At 46.1% G+C, this 12317-nt stretch overlaps 6 non-coding genes across 6 annotated transcripts; all 6 read left to right on the forward strand.

Annotated features, from left to right (window-relative positions):
• Nucleotides 1-117: 117 nt before the first annotated feature.
• Nucleotides 118-308, forward strand: LOC130321295 (U2 spliceosomal RNA). The gene has a single exon (XR_008867042.1). It is a non-coding gene; the product is annotated as a U2 spliceosomal RNA (small nuclear RNA).
• A 2095-nt stretch (nucleotides 309-2403) lies between these two features.
• LOC130321296 (U2 spliceosomal RNA) lies at nucleotides 2404-2594 on the forward strand. Its single transcript, XR_008867043.1, has one exon. It is a non-coding gene; the product is annotated as a U2 spliceosomal RNA (small nuclear RNA).
• A 2091-nt stretch (nucleotides 2595-4685) lies between these two features.
• Nucleotides 4686-4876, forward strand: LOC130321298 (U2 spliceosomal RNA). The gene has a single exon (XR_008867044.1). It is a non-coding gene; the product is annotated as a U2 spliceosomal RNA (small nuclear RNA).
• Nucleotides 4877-6971: 2095 nt separating this feature from the next.
• On the forward strand, nucleotides 6972-7162 carry LOC130321299 (U2 spliceosomal RNA). Its single transcript, XR_008867045.1, has one exon. It is a non-coding gene; the product is annotated as a U2 spliceosomal RNA (small nuclear RNA).
• Nucleotides 7163-9265: 2103 nt separating this feature from the next.
• LOC130321300 (U2 spliceosomal RNA) lies at nucleotides 9266-9456 on the forward strand. The gene has a single exon (XR_008867046.1). It is a non-coding gene; the product is annotated as a U2 spliceosomal RNA (small nuclear RNA).
• Nucleotides 9457-11549: 2093 nt separating this feature from the next.
• On the forward strand, nucleotides 11550-11740 carry LOC130321301 (U2 spliceosomal RNA). Its single transcript, XR_008867047.1, has one exon. It is a non-coding gene; the product is annotated as a U2 spliceosomal RNA (small nuclear RNA).
• Nucleotides 11741-12317: the final 577 nt, after the last annotated feature.

Raw genomic sequence — 12317 nt, forward strand, 5'->3', positions numbered from 1 at the left:
TGGTTGACTGCCCCCCAGCCCAGAGTGTGCATGGAAAATTGTCTGGCAGCCTCCCTGACAGCAAGCAGTGATAGTGCCCATGAAGGGGACCTTGTTGGGCCCGCCCCTTTCACGGTTATCGCTTCTCGGCCTTTTGGCTAAGATCAAGTGTAGTATCTGTTCTTATCAGTTTAATATCTGATACGTCCCCTATCTGGGGACCATATATTAAATGGATTTTTGAGAACGGGGGCCGATTTCGAAGCTTGCTTCCGTCGCCCTATGCATTGACCCGATATGGCAGTATCTTCGGGTACAGTGCACCACCCCCTTACAGGGTTAAAAAGAAAGATTCCTACTTTCATTGCTACCTGCTTGCTGGCTAGCCAGCTAGCCAGCCCTGTGGGCCTTGCTGCTGCTGCAGCCAAAAAACAAAAGGTGGTGCTGCTGCTGCTTCTGCTGCTTCTGCTTCTGCTTGTGTCTGGCCCCTGTTGGAGCGTCCAGGCACAGGACTTCTGCTGCTGCTGACTAAATGGCCTCCTTAATTGGATCATTTGAGTAGCCAGCACACCTGTGCAGGTAGGGCATGACATGATAGGCAGCTGCCTTGATAGCGGGTGGGTGCTGAATGTTCCTAATTGACAAAATAAGATTAATGCTTATGAAGAAATATAAAATCTCATCCCTTCCCCAATATCGCGCCACACCCCTACCCCTTAATTCCCTGGTTGAACGTGATGGACATATGTCTTTTTTCGACCGTACTAACTATGTAACTATGTAACATAACATGGGGGGGGGGGGTCTCCTGGCTGTTCACACAGGTGTGTCATTGCTGTACATTGACCATGCATTGCTTCTGTGGTATTGCAAAGGCAAAGACAAATGCTTCCAGCCATCCATTGCACTAATGGATTGGTCATCAGCTGGCTGTCTATGTCCCGCATCAATATAGACCAAAGTACAGAGGGTTAGGCTATGCTATTGTGCACCTACCTGATGCATCAGAAGGTGCGAGGCCCTTGCTAAATTCTGTGCACAGACTTTGAGATCTATACTTTAGACTGTATCTAAACCTGCTCCAACATGGACTGACATTCTGGCCTACTTTCAGCCGATGCGACTTGTCTGTCGCTGAACAGTCGCTTTTTATGTATTCAGCACCTATGTATAATGTTGTAAAAATGCTCTAGAAGCTAAAGTCGCAGAAATGTCACACATATTTGGCCTGCAACTTTCTGTGCGACAAATTCAGACAGGAAAAATCAGTATAAATCCTTAGAAAATTATCCCCCAGTGTCTCCATCTGCTGGCGGTATTGAATAAGCATTGCTGCACTGATGGGGTATGCATTAGACGAAAAAAAAGAAGAAAAAGAAGAATAATACGCCCAGAAAAGAGGCGAAAAGGAGAAAAACGTAAAAAAACGTGAAAAAAAAGTAAGAGGAAGAGAAGGGAAAAAAAGGTGGAAATGGGTTTAAAAGTGATTTCGGCGGAGAAATATATATATATATATATATATATATATATATATATATATATATATATATACGCGCACACACACACATATATATAAACGTATTCTCCGTTGAGATATTGCAGCCGCTGCTGTGTCCAGGCCCAGGAGCCTTAGCACTGTGCTGTGATGTCACTCAATACCACTGACATCACTAGGTGTAAACAACATCTCTCCTTTGCTGTGTATGTGACTATGGAGCTGTTTGGTGATGTCGTCTATTATGGCCTTCATAGAAGCAACAGGAGATTGTTGCATCCATCTAGAACCCTCAGAACTACAGTGCTATGATGTCACTCACTTCCACAGGCCTTGCAGAGTGTAAACAACAACAACCCAGCTTTGTTGTGTATGTAACCATAGGGATTTGTGATGTCACCTAGAACCTTCACAGCAGCGACAGCTTTATGAGGAGCATCAGCACTGCTCTGCCTGAGCAGAACCATCACCGCCATAGGTTGTCAAATAACCCGGATTTAACCCACACAGGTAAGTCCAATGGGGTGCAGGCATGTCCTCTATGCTTACAGCTTCCCGTGGGTGTTGGTTTGATACCGTTTGGGGACAGCCAAGGAGGCATCTGCAGGCAACAAAGGTAGGTGTGTGCTTGTGTGTGTGTTTCCTATGCAGATCCTAAGCCCAGTGTCACATGCAAGTAGGAGGAGTAAGAAGGGTTCCTGGCAAATCCGGGTTATGGATTGCATTTAAAAAGGCCCCGTGGGAGTGCAATGGGCCCCTGTCTTGCTGCTTAGCAATAATGGTATGGGTTTAGGTTCTGCTGTGTGTACTGGTGGTTGACTGCCCCCCAGCCCAGAGTGTGCATGGAAAATTGTCTGGCAGCCTCCCTGACAGCAAGCAGTGATAGTGCCCATGAAGGGGACCTTGTTGGGCCCGCCCCTTTCACGGTTATCGCTTCTCGGCCTTTTGGCTAAGATCAAGTGTAGTATCTGTTCTTATCAGTTTAATATCTGATACGTCCCCTATCTGGGGACCATATATTAAATGGATTTTTGAGAACGGGGGCCGATTTCGAAGCTTGCTTCCGTCGCCCTATGCATTGACCCGATATGGCAGTATCTTCGGGTACAGTGCACCACCCCCTTACAGGGTTAAAAAGAAAGCTTCCTACTTTCATTGCTACCTGCTTGCTGGCTAGCCAGCTAGCCAGCCCTGTGGGCCTTGCTGCTGCTGCAGCCAAAAAACAAAAGGTGGTGCTGCTGCTGCTTCTGCTGCTTCTGCTTCTGCTTGTGTCTGGCCCCTGTTGGAGCGTCCAGGCACAGGACTTCTGCTGCTGCTGACTAAATGGCCTCCTTAATTGGATCATTTGAGTAGCCAGCACACCTGTGCAGGTAGGGCATGACATGATAGGCAGCTGCCTTGATAGCGGGTGGGTGCTGAATGTTCCTAATTGACAAAATAAGATTAATGCTTATGAAGAAATATAAAATCTCATCCCTTCCCCAATATCGCGCCACACCCCTACCCCTTAATTCCCTGGTTGAACGTGATGGACATATGTCTTTTTTCGACCGTACTAACTATGTAACTATGTAACATAACATGGGGGGGGGGGGTCTCCTGGCTGTTCACACAGGTGTGTCATTGCTGTACATTGACCATGCATTGCTTCTGTGGTATTGCAAAGGCAAAGACAAATGCTTCCAGCCATCCATTGCACTAATGGATTGGTCATCAGCTGGCTGTCTATGTCCCGCATCAATATAGACCAAAGTACAGAGGGTTAGGCTATGCTATTGTGCACCTACCTGATGCATCAGAAGGTGCGAGGCCCTTGCTAAATTCTGTGCACAGACTTTGAGATCTATACTTTAGACTGTATCTAAACCTGCTCCAACATGGACTGACATTCTGGCCTACTTTCAGCCGATGCGACTTGTCTGTCGCTGAACAGTCGCTTTTTATGTATTCAGCACCTATGTATAATGTTGTAAAAATGCTCTAGAAGCTAAAGTCGCAGAAATGTCACACATATTTGGCCTGCAACTTTCTGTGCGACAAATTCAGACAGGAAAAATCAGTATAAATCCTTAGAAAATTATCCCCCAGTGTCTCCATCTGCTGGCGGTATTGAATAAGCATTGCTGCACTGATGGGGTATGCATTAGACGAAAAAAAAGAAGAAAAAGAAGAATAATACGCCCAGAAAAGAGGCGAAAAGGAGAAAAACGTAAAAAAACGTGAAAAAAAAGTAAGAGGAAGAGAAGGGAAAAAAAGGTGGAAATGGGTTTAAAAGTGATTTCGGCGGAGAAATATATATATATATATATATATATATATATATATATATATATATATACGCGCACACACACACATATATATAAACGTATTCTCCGTTGAGATATTGCAGCCGCTGCTGTGTCCAGGCCCAGGAGCCTTAGCACTGTGCTGTGATGTCACTCAATACCACTGACATCACTAGGTGTAAACAACATCTCTCCTTTGCTGTGTATGTGACTATGGAGCTGTTTGGTGATGTCGTCTATTATGGCCTTCATAGAAGCAACAGGAGATTGTTGCATCCATCTAGAACCCTCAGAACTACAGTGCTATGATGTCACTCACTTCCACAGGCCTTGCAGAGTGTAAACAACAACAACCCAGCTTTGTTGTGTATGTAACCATAGGGATTTGTGATGTCACCTAGAACCTTCACAGCAGCGACAGCTTTATGAGGAGCATCAGCACTGCTCTGCCTGAGCAGAACCATCACCGCCATAGGTTGTCAAATAACCCGGATTTAACCCACACAGGTAAGTCCAATGGGGTGCAGGCATGTCCTCTATGCTTACAGCTTCCCGTGGGTGTTGGTTTGATACCGTTTGGGGACAGCCAAGGAGGCATCTGCAGGCAACAAAGGTAGGTGTGTGCTTGTGTGTGTGTTTCCTATGCAGATCCTAAGCCCAGTGTCACATGCAAGTAGGAGGAGTAAGAAGGGTTCCTGGCAAATCCGGGTTATGGATTGCATTTAAAAAGGCCCCGTGGGAGTGCAATGGGCCCCTGTCTTGCTGCTTAGCAATAATGGTATGGGTTTAGGTTCTGCTGTGTGTACTGGTGGTTGACTGCCCCCCAGCCCAGAGTGTGCATGGAAAATTGTCTGGCAGCCTCCCTGACAGCAAGCAGTGATAGTGCCCATGAAGGGGACCTTGTTGGGCCCGCCCCTTTCACGGTTATCGCTTCTCGGCCTTTTGGCTAAGATCAAGTGTAGTATCTGTTCTTATCAGTTTAATATCTGATACGTCCCCTATCTGGGGACCATATATTAAATGGATTTTTGAGAACGGGGGCCGATTTCGAAGCTTGCTTCCGTCGCCCTATGCATTGACCCGATATGGCAGTATCTTCGGGTACAGTGCACCACCCCCTTACAGGGTTAAAAAGAAAGATTCCTACTTTCATTGCTACCTGCTTGCTGGCTAGCCAGCTAGCCAGCCCTGTGGGCCTTGCTGCTGCTGCAGCCAAAAAACAAAAGGTGGTGCTGCTGCTGCTTCTGCTGCTTCTGCTTCTGCTTGTGTCTGGCCCCTGTTGGAGCGTCCAGGCACAGGACTTCTGCTGCTGCTGACTAAATGGCCTCCTTAATTGGATCATTTGAGTAGCCAGCACACCTGTGCAGGTAGGGCATGACATGATAGGCAGCTGCCTTGATAGCGGGTGGGTGCTGAATGTTCCTAATTGACAAAATAAGATTAATGCTTATGAAGAAATATAAAATCTCATCCCTTCCCCAATATCGCGCCACACCCCTACCCCTTAATTCCCTGGTTGAACGTGATGGACATATGTCTTTTTTCGACCGTACTAACTATGTAACTATGTAACATAACATGGGGGGGGGGGGTCTCCTGGCTGTTCACACAGGTGTGTCATTGCTGTACATTGACCATGCATTGCTTCTGTGGTATTGCAAAGGCAAAGACAAATGCTTCCAGCCATCCATTGCACTAATGGATTGGTCATCAGCTGGCTGTCTATGTCCCGCATCAATATAGACCAAAGTACAGAGGGTTAGGCTATGCTATTGTGCACCTACCTGATGCATCAGAAGGTGCGAGGCCCTTGCTAAATTCTGTGCACAGACTTTGAGATCTATACTTTAGACTGTATCTAAACCTGCTCCAACATGGACTGACATTCTGGCCTACTTTCAGCCGATGCGACTTGTCTGTCGCTGAACAGTCGCTTTTTATGTATTCAGCACCTATGTATAATGTTGTAAAAATGCTCTAGAAGCTAAAGTCGCAGAAATGTCACACATATTTGGCCTGCAACTTTCTGTGCGACAAATTCAGACAGGAAAAATCAGTATAAATCCTTAGAAAATTATCCCCCAGTGTCTCCATCTGCTGGCGGTATTGAATAAGCATTGCTGCACTGATGGGGTATGCATTAGACGAAAAAAAAGAAGAAAAAGAAGAATAATACGCCCAGAAAAGAGGCGAAAAGGAGAAAAACGTAAAAAAACGTGAAAAAAAAGTAAGAGGAAGAGAAGGGAAAAAAAGGTGGAAATGGGTTTAAAAGTGATTTCGGCGGAGAAATATATATATATATATATATATATATATATATATATATATATATATATATACGCGCACACACACACATATATATAAACGTATTCTCCGTTGAGATATTGCAGCCGCTGCTGTGTCCAGGCCCAGGAGCCTTAGCACTGTGCTGTGATGTCACTCAATACCACTGACATCACTAGGTGTAAACAACATCTCTCCTTTGCTGTGTATGTGACTATGGAGCTGTTTGGTGATGTCGTCTATTATGGCCTTCATAGAAGCAACAGGAGATTGTTGCATCCATCTAGAACCCTCAGAACTACAGTGCTATGATGTCACTCACTTCCACAGGCCTTGCAGAGTGTAAACAACAACAACCCAGCTTTGTTGTGTATGTAACCATAGGGATTTGTGATGTCACCTAGAACCTTCACAGCAGCGACAGCTTTATGAGGAGCATCAGCACTGCTCTGCCTGAGCAGAACCATCACCGCCATAGGTTGTCAAATAACCCGGATTTAACCCACACAGGTAAGTCCAATGGGGTGCAGGCATGTCCTCTATGCTTACAGCTTCCCGTGGGTGTTGGTTTGATACCGTTTGGGGACAGCCAAGGAGGCATCTGCAGGCAACAAAGGTAGGTGTGTGCTTGTGTGTGTGTTTCCTATGCAGATCCTAAGCCCAGTGTCACATGCAAGTAGGAGGAGTAAGAAGGGTTCCTGGCAAATCCGGGTTATGGATTGCATTTAAAAAGGCCCCGTGGGAGTGCAATGGGCCCCTGTCTTGCTGCTTAGCAATAATGGTATGGGTTTAGGTTCTGCTGTGTGTACTGGTGGTTGACTGCCCCCCAGCCCAGAGTGTGCATGGAAAATTGTCTGGCAGCCTCCCTGACAGCAAGCAGTGATAGTGCCCATGAAGGGGACCTTGTTGGGCCCGCCCCTTTCACGGTTATCGCTTCTCGGCCTTTTGGCTAAGATCAAGTGTAGTATCTGTTCTTATCAGTTTAATATCTGATACGTCCCCTATCTGGGGACCATATATTAAATGGATTTTTGAGAACGGGGGCCGATTTCGAAGCTTGCTTCCGTCGCCCTATGCATTGACCCGATATGGCAGTATCTTCGGGTACAGTGCACCACCCCCTTACAGGGTTAAAAAGAAAGATTCCTACTTTCATTGCTACCTGCTTGCTGGCTAGCCAGCTAGCCAACCCTGTGGGCCTTGCTGCTGCTGCAGCCAAAAAACAAAAGGTGGTGCTGCTGCTGCTTCTGCTGCTTCTGCTTCTGCTTGTGTCTGGCCCCTGTTGGAGCGTCCAGGCACAGGACTTCTGCTGCTGCTGACTAAATGGCCTCCTTAATTGGATCATTTGAGTAGCCAGCACACCTGTGCAGGTAGGGCATGACATGATAGGCAGCTGCCTTGATAGCGGGTGGGTGCTGAATGTTCCTAATTGACAAAATAAGATTAATGCTTATGAAGAAATATAAAATCTCATCCCTTCCCCAATATCGCGCCACACCCCTACCCCTTAATTCCCTGGTTGAACGTGATGGACATATGTCTTTTTTCGACCGTACTAACTATGTAACTATGTAACATAACATGGGGGGGGGGGGTCTCCTGGCTGTTCACACAGGTGTGTCATTGCTGTACATTGACCATGCATTGCTTCTGTGGTATTGCAAAGGCAAAGACAAATGCTTCCAGCCATCCATTGCACTAATGGATTGGTCATCAGCTGGCTGTCTATGTCCCGCATCAATATAGACCAAAGTACAGAGGGTTAGGCTATGCTATTGTGCACCTACCTGATGCATCAGAAGGTGCGAGGCCCTTGCTAAATTCTGTGCACAGACTTTGAGATCTATACTTTAGACTGTATCTAAACCTGCTCCAACATGGACTGACATTCTGGCCTACTTTCAGCCGATGCGACTTGTCTGTCGCTGAACAGTCGCTTTTTATGTATTCAGCACCTATGTATAATGTTGTAAAAATGCTCTAGAAGCTAAAGTCGCAGAAATGTCACACATATTTGGCCTGCAACTTTCTGTGCGACAAATTCAGACAGGAAAAATCAGTATAAATCCTTAGAAAATTATCCCCCAGTGTCTCCATCTGCTGGCGGTATTGAATAAGCATTGCTGCACTGATGGGGTATGCATTAGACGAAAAAAAAGAAGAAAAAGAAGAATAATACGCCCAGAAAAGAGGCGAAAAGGAGAAAAACGTAAAAAAACGTGAAAAAAAAGTAAGAGGAAGAGAAGGGAAAAAAAGGTGGAAATGGGTTTAAAAGTGATTTCGGCGGAGAAATATATATATATATATATATATATATATATATATATATATATATATATATATATATATACGCGCACACACACACATATATATAAACGTATTCTCCGTTGAGATATTGCAGCCGCTGCTGTGTCCAGGCCCAGGAGCCTTAGCACTGTGCTGTGATGTCACTCAATACCACTGACATCACTAGGTGTAAACAACATCTCTCCTTTGCTGTGTATGTGACTATGGAGCTGTTTGGTGATGTCGTCTATTATGGCCTTCATAGAAGCAACAGGAGATTGTTGCATCCATCTAGAACCCTCAGAACTACAGTGCTATGATGTCACTCACTTCCACAGGCCTTGCAGAGTGTAAACAACAACAACCCAGCTTTGTTGTGTATGTAACCATAGGGATTTGTGATGTCACCTAGAACCTTCACAGCAGCGACAGCTTTATGAGGAGCATCAGCACTGCTCTGCCTGAGCAGAACCATCACCGCCATAGGTTGTCAAATAACCCGGATTTAACCCACACAGGTAAGTCCAATGGGGTGCAGGCATGTCCTCTATGCTTACAGCTTCCCGTGGGTGTTGGTTTGATACCGTTTGGGGACAGCCAAGGAGGCATCTGCAGGCAACAAAGGTAGGTGTGTGCTTGTGTGTGTGTTTCCTATGCAGATCCTAAGCCCAGTGTCACATGCAAGTAGGAGGAGTAAGAAGGGTTCCTGGCAAATCCGGGTTATGGATTGCATTTAAAAAGGCCCCGTGGGAGTGCAATGGGCCCCTGTCTTGCTGCTTAGCAATAATGGTATGGGTTTAGGTTCTGCTGTGTGTACTGGTGGTTGACTGCCCCCCAGCCCAGAGTGTGCATGGAAAATTGTCTGGCAGCCTCCCTGACAGCAAGCAGTGATAGTGCCCATGAAGGGGACCTTGTTGGGCCCGCCCCTTTCACGGTTATCGCTTCTCGGCCTTTTGGCTAAGATCAAGTGTAGTATCTGTTCTTATCAGTTTAATATCTGATACGTCCCCTATCTGGGGACCATATATTAAATGGATTTTTGAGAACGGGGGCCGATTTCGAAGCTTGCTTCCGTCGCCCTATGCATTGACCCGATATGGCAGTATCTTCGGGTACAGTGCACCACCCCCTTACAGGGTTAAAAAGAAAGATTCCTACTTTCATTGCTACCTGCTTGCTGGCTAGCCAGCTAGCCAGCCCTGTGGGCCTTGCTGCTGCTGCAGCCAAAAAACAAAAGGTGGTGCTGCTGCTGCTTCTGCTGCTTCTGCTTCTGCTTGTGTCTGGCCCCTGTTGGAGCGTCCAGGCACAGGACTTCTGCTGCTGCTGACTAAATGGCCTCCTTAATTGGATCATTTGAGTAGCCAGCACACCTGTGCAGGTAGGGCATGACATGATAGGCAGCTGCCTTGATAGCGGGTGGGTGCTGAATGTTCCTAATTGACAAAATAAGATTAATGCTTATGAAGAAATATAAAATCTCATCCCTTCCCCAATATCGCGCCACACCCCTACCCCTTAATTCCCTGGTTGAACGTGATGGACATATGTCTTTTTTCGACCGTACTAACTATGTAACTATGTAACATAACATGGGGGGGGGGGGTCTCCTGGCTGTTCACACAGGTGTGTCATTGCTGTACATTGACCATGCATTGCTTCTGTGGTATTGCAAAGGCAAAGACAAATGCTTCCAGCCATCCATTGCACTAATGGATTGGTCATCAGCTGGCTGTCTATGTCCCGCATCAATATAGACCAAAGTACAGAGGGTTAGGCTATGCTATTGTGCACCTACCTGATGCATCAGAAGGTGCGAGGCCCTTGCTAAATTCTGTGCACAGACTTTGAGATCTATACTTTAGACTGTATCTAAACCTGCTCCAACATGGACTGACATTCTGGCCTACTTTCAGCCGATGCGACTTGTCTGTCGCTGAACAGTCGCTTTTTATGTATTCAGCACCTATGTATAATGTTGTAAAAATGCTCTAGAAGCTAAAGTCGCAGAAATGTCACACATATTTGGCCTGCAACTTTCTGTGCGACAAATTCAGACAGGAAAAATCAGTATAAATCCTTAGAAAATTATCCCCCAGTGTCTCCATCTGCTGGCGGTATTGAATAAGCATTGCTGCACTGATGGGGTATGCATTAGACGAAAAAAAAGAAGAAAAAGAAGAATAATACGCCCAGAAAAGAGGCGAAAAGGAGAAAAACGTAAAAAAACGTGAAAAAAAAGTAAGAGGAAGAGAAGGGAAAAAAAGGTGGAAATGGGTTTAAAAGTGATTTCGGCGGAGAAATATATATATATATATATATATATATATATATATATATATATATATATACGCGCACACACACACATATATATAAACGTATTCTCCGTTGAGATATTGCAGCCGCTGCTGTGTCCAGGCCCAGGAGCCTTAGCACTGTGCTGTGATGTCACTCAATACCACTGACATCACTAGGTGTAAACAACATCTCTCCTTTGCTGTGTATGTGACTATGGAGCTGTTTGGTGATGTCGTCTATTATGGCCTTCATAGAAGCAACAGGAGATTGTTGCATCCATCTAGAACCCTCAGAACTACAGTGCTATGATGTCACTCACTTCCACAGGCCTTGCAGAGTGTAAACAACAACAACCCAGCTTTGTTGTGTATGTAACCATAGGGATTTGTGATGTCACCTAGAACCTTCACAGCAGCGACAGCTTTATGAGGAGCATCAGCACTGCTCTGCCTGAGCAGAACCATCACCGCCATAGGTTGTCAAATAACCCGGATTTAACCCACACAGGTAAGTCCAATGGGGTGCAGGCATGTCCTCTATGCTTACAGCTTCCCGTGGGTGTTGGTTTGATACCGTTTGGGGACAGCCAAGGAGGCATCTGCAGGCAACAAAGGTAGGTGTGTGCTTGTGTGTGTGTTTCCTATGCAGATCCTAAGCCCAGTGTCACATGCAAGTAGGAGGAGTAAGAAGGGTTCCTGGCAAATCCGGGTTATGGATTGCATTTAAAAAGGCCCCGTGGGAGTGCAATGGGCCCCTGTCTTGCTGCTTAGCAATAATGGTATGGGTTTAGGTTCTGCTGTGTGTACTGGTGGTTGACTGCCCCCCAGCCCAGAGTGTGCATGGAAAATTGTCTGGCAGCCTCCCTGACAGCAAGCAGTGATAGTGCCCATGAAGGGGACCTTGTTGGGCCCGCCCCTTTCACGGTTATCGCTTCTCGGCCTTTTGGCTAAGATCAAGTGTAGTATCTGTTCTTATCAGTTTAATATCTGATACGTCCCCTATCTGGGGACCATATATTAAATGGATTTTTGAGAACGGGGGCCGATTTCGAAGCTTGCTTCCGTCGCCCTATGCATTGACCCGATATGGCAGTATCTTCGGGTACAGTGCACCACCCCCTTACAGGGTTAAAAAGAAAGATTCCTACTTTCATTGCTACCTGCTTGCTGGCTAGCCAGCTAGCCAGCCCTGTGGGCCTTGCTGCTGCTGCAGCCAAAAAACAAAAGGTGGTGCTGCTGCTGCTTCTGCTGCTTCTGCTTCTGCTTGTGTCTGGCCCCTGTTGGAGCGTCCAGGCACAGGACTTCTGCTGCTGCTGACTAAATGGCCTCCTTAATTGGATCATTTGAGTAGCCAGCACACCTGTGCAGGTAGGGCATGACATGATAGGCAGCTGCCTTGATAGCGGGTGGGTGCTGAATGTTCCTAATTGACAAAATAAGATTAATGCTTATGAAGAAATATAAAATCTCATCCCTTCCCCAATATCGCGCCACACCCCTACCCCTTAATTCCCTGGTTGAACGTGATGGACATATGTCTTTTTTCGACCGTACTAACTATGTAACTATGTAACATAACATGGGGGGGGGGGGTCTCCTGGCTGTTCACACAGGTGTGTCATTGCTGTACATTGACCATGCATTGCTTCTGTGGTATTGCAAAGGCAAAGACAAATGCTTCCAGCCATCCATTGC

Source organism: Hyla sarda, unplaced genomic scaffold (genome assembly GCF_029499605.1).
Source record: "Hyla sarda isolate aHylSar1 unplaced genomic scaffold, aHylSar1.hap1 scaffold_2253, whole genome shotgun sequence".
Lineage (NCBI taxonomy): Eukaryota > Metazoa > Chordata > Amphibia > Anura > Hylidae > Hyla > Hyla sarda.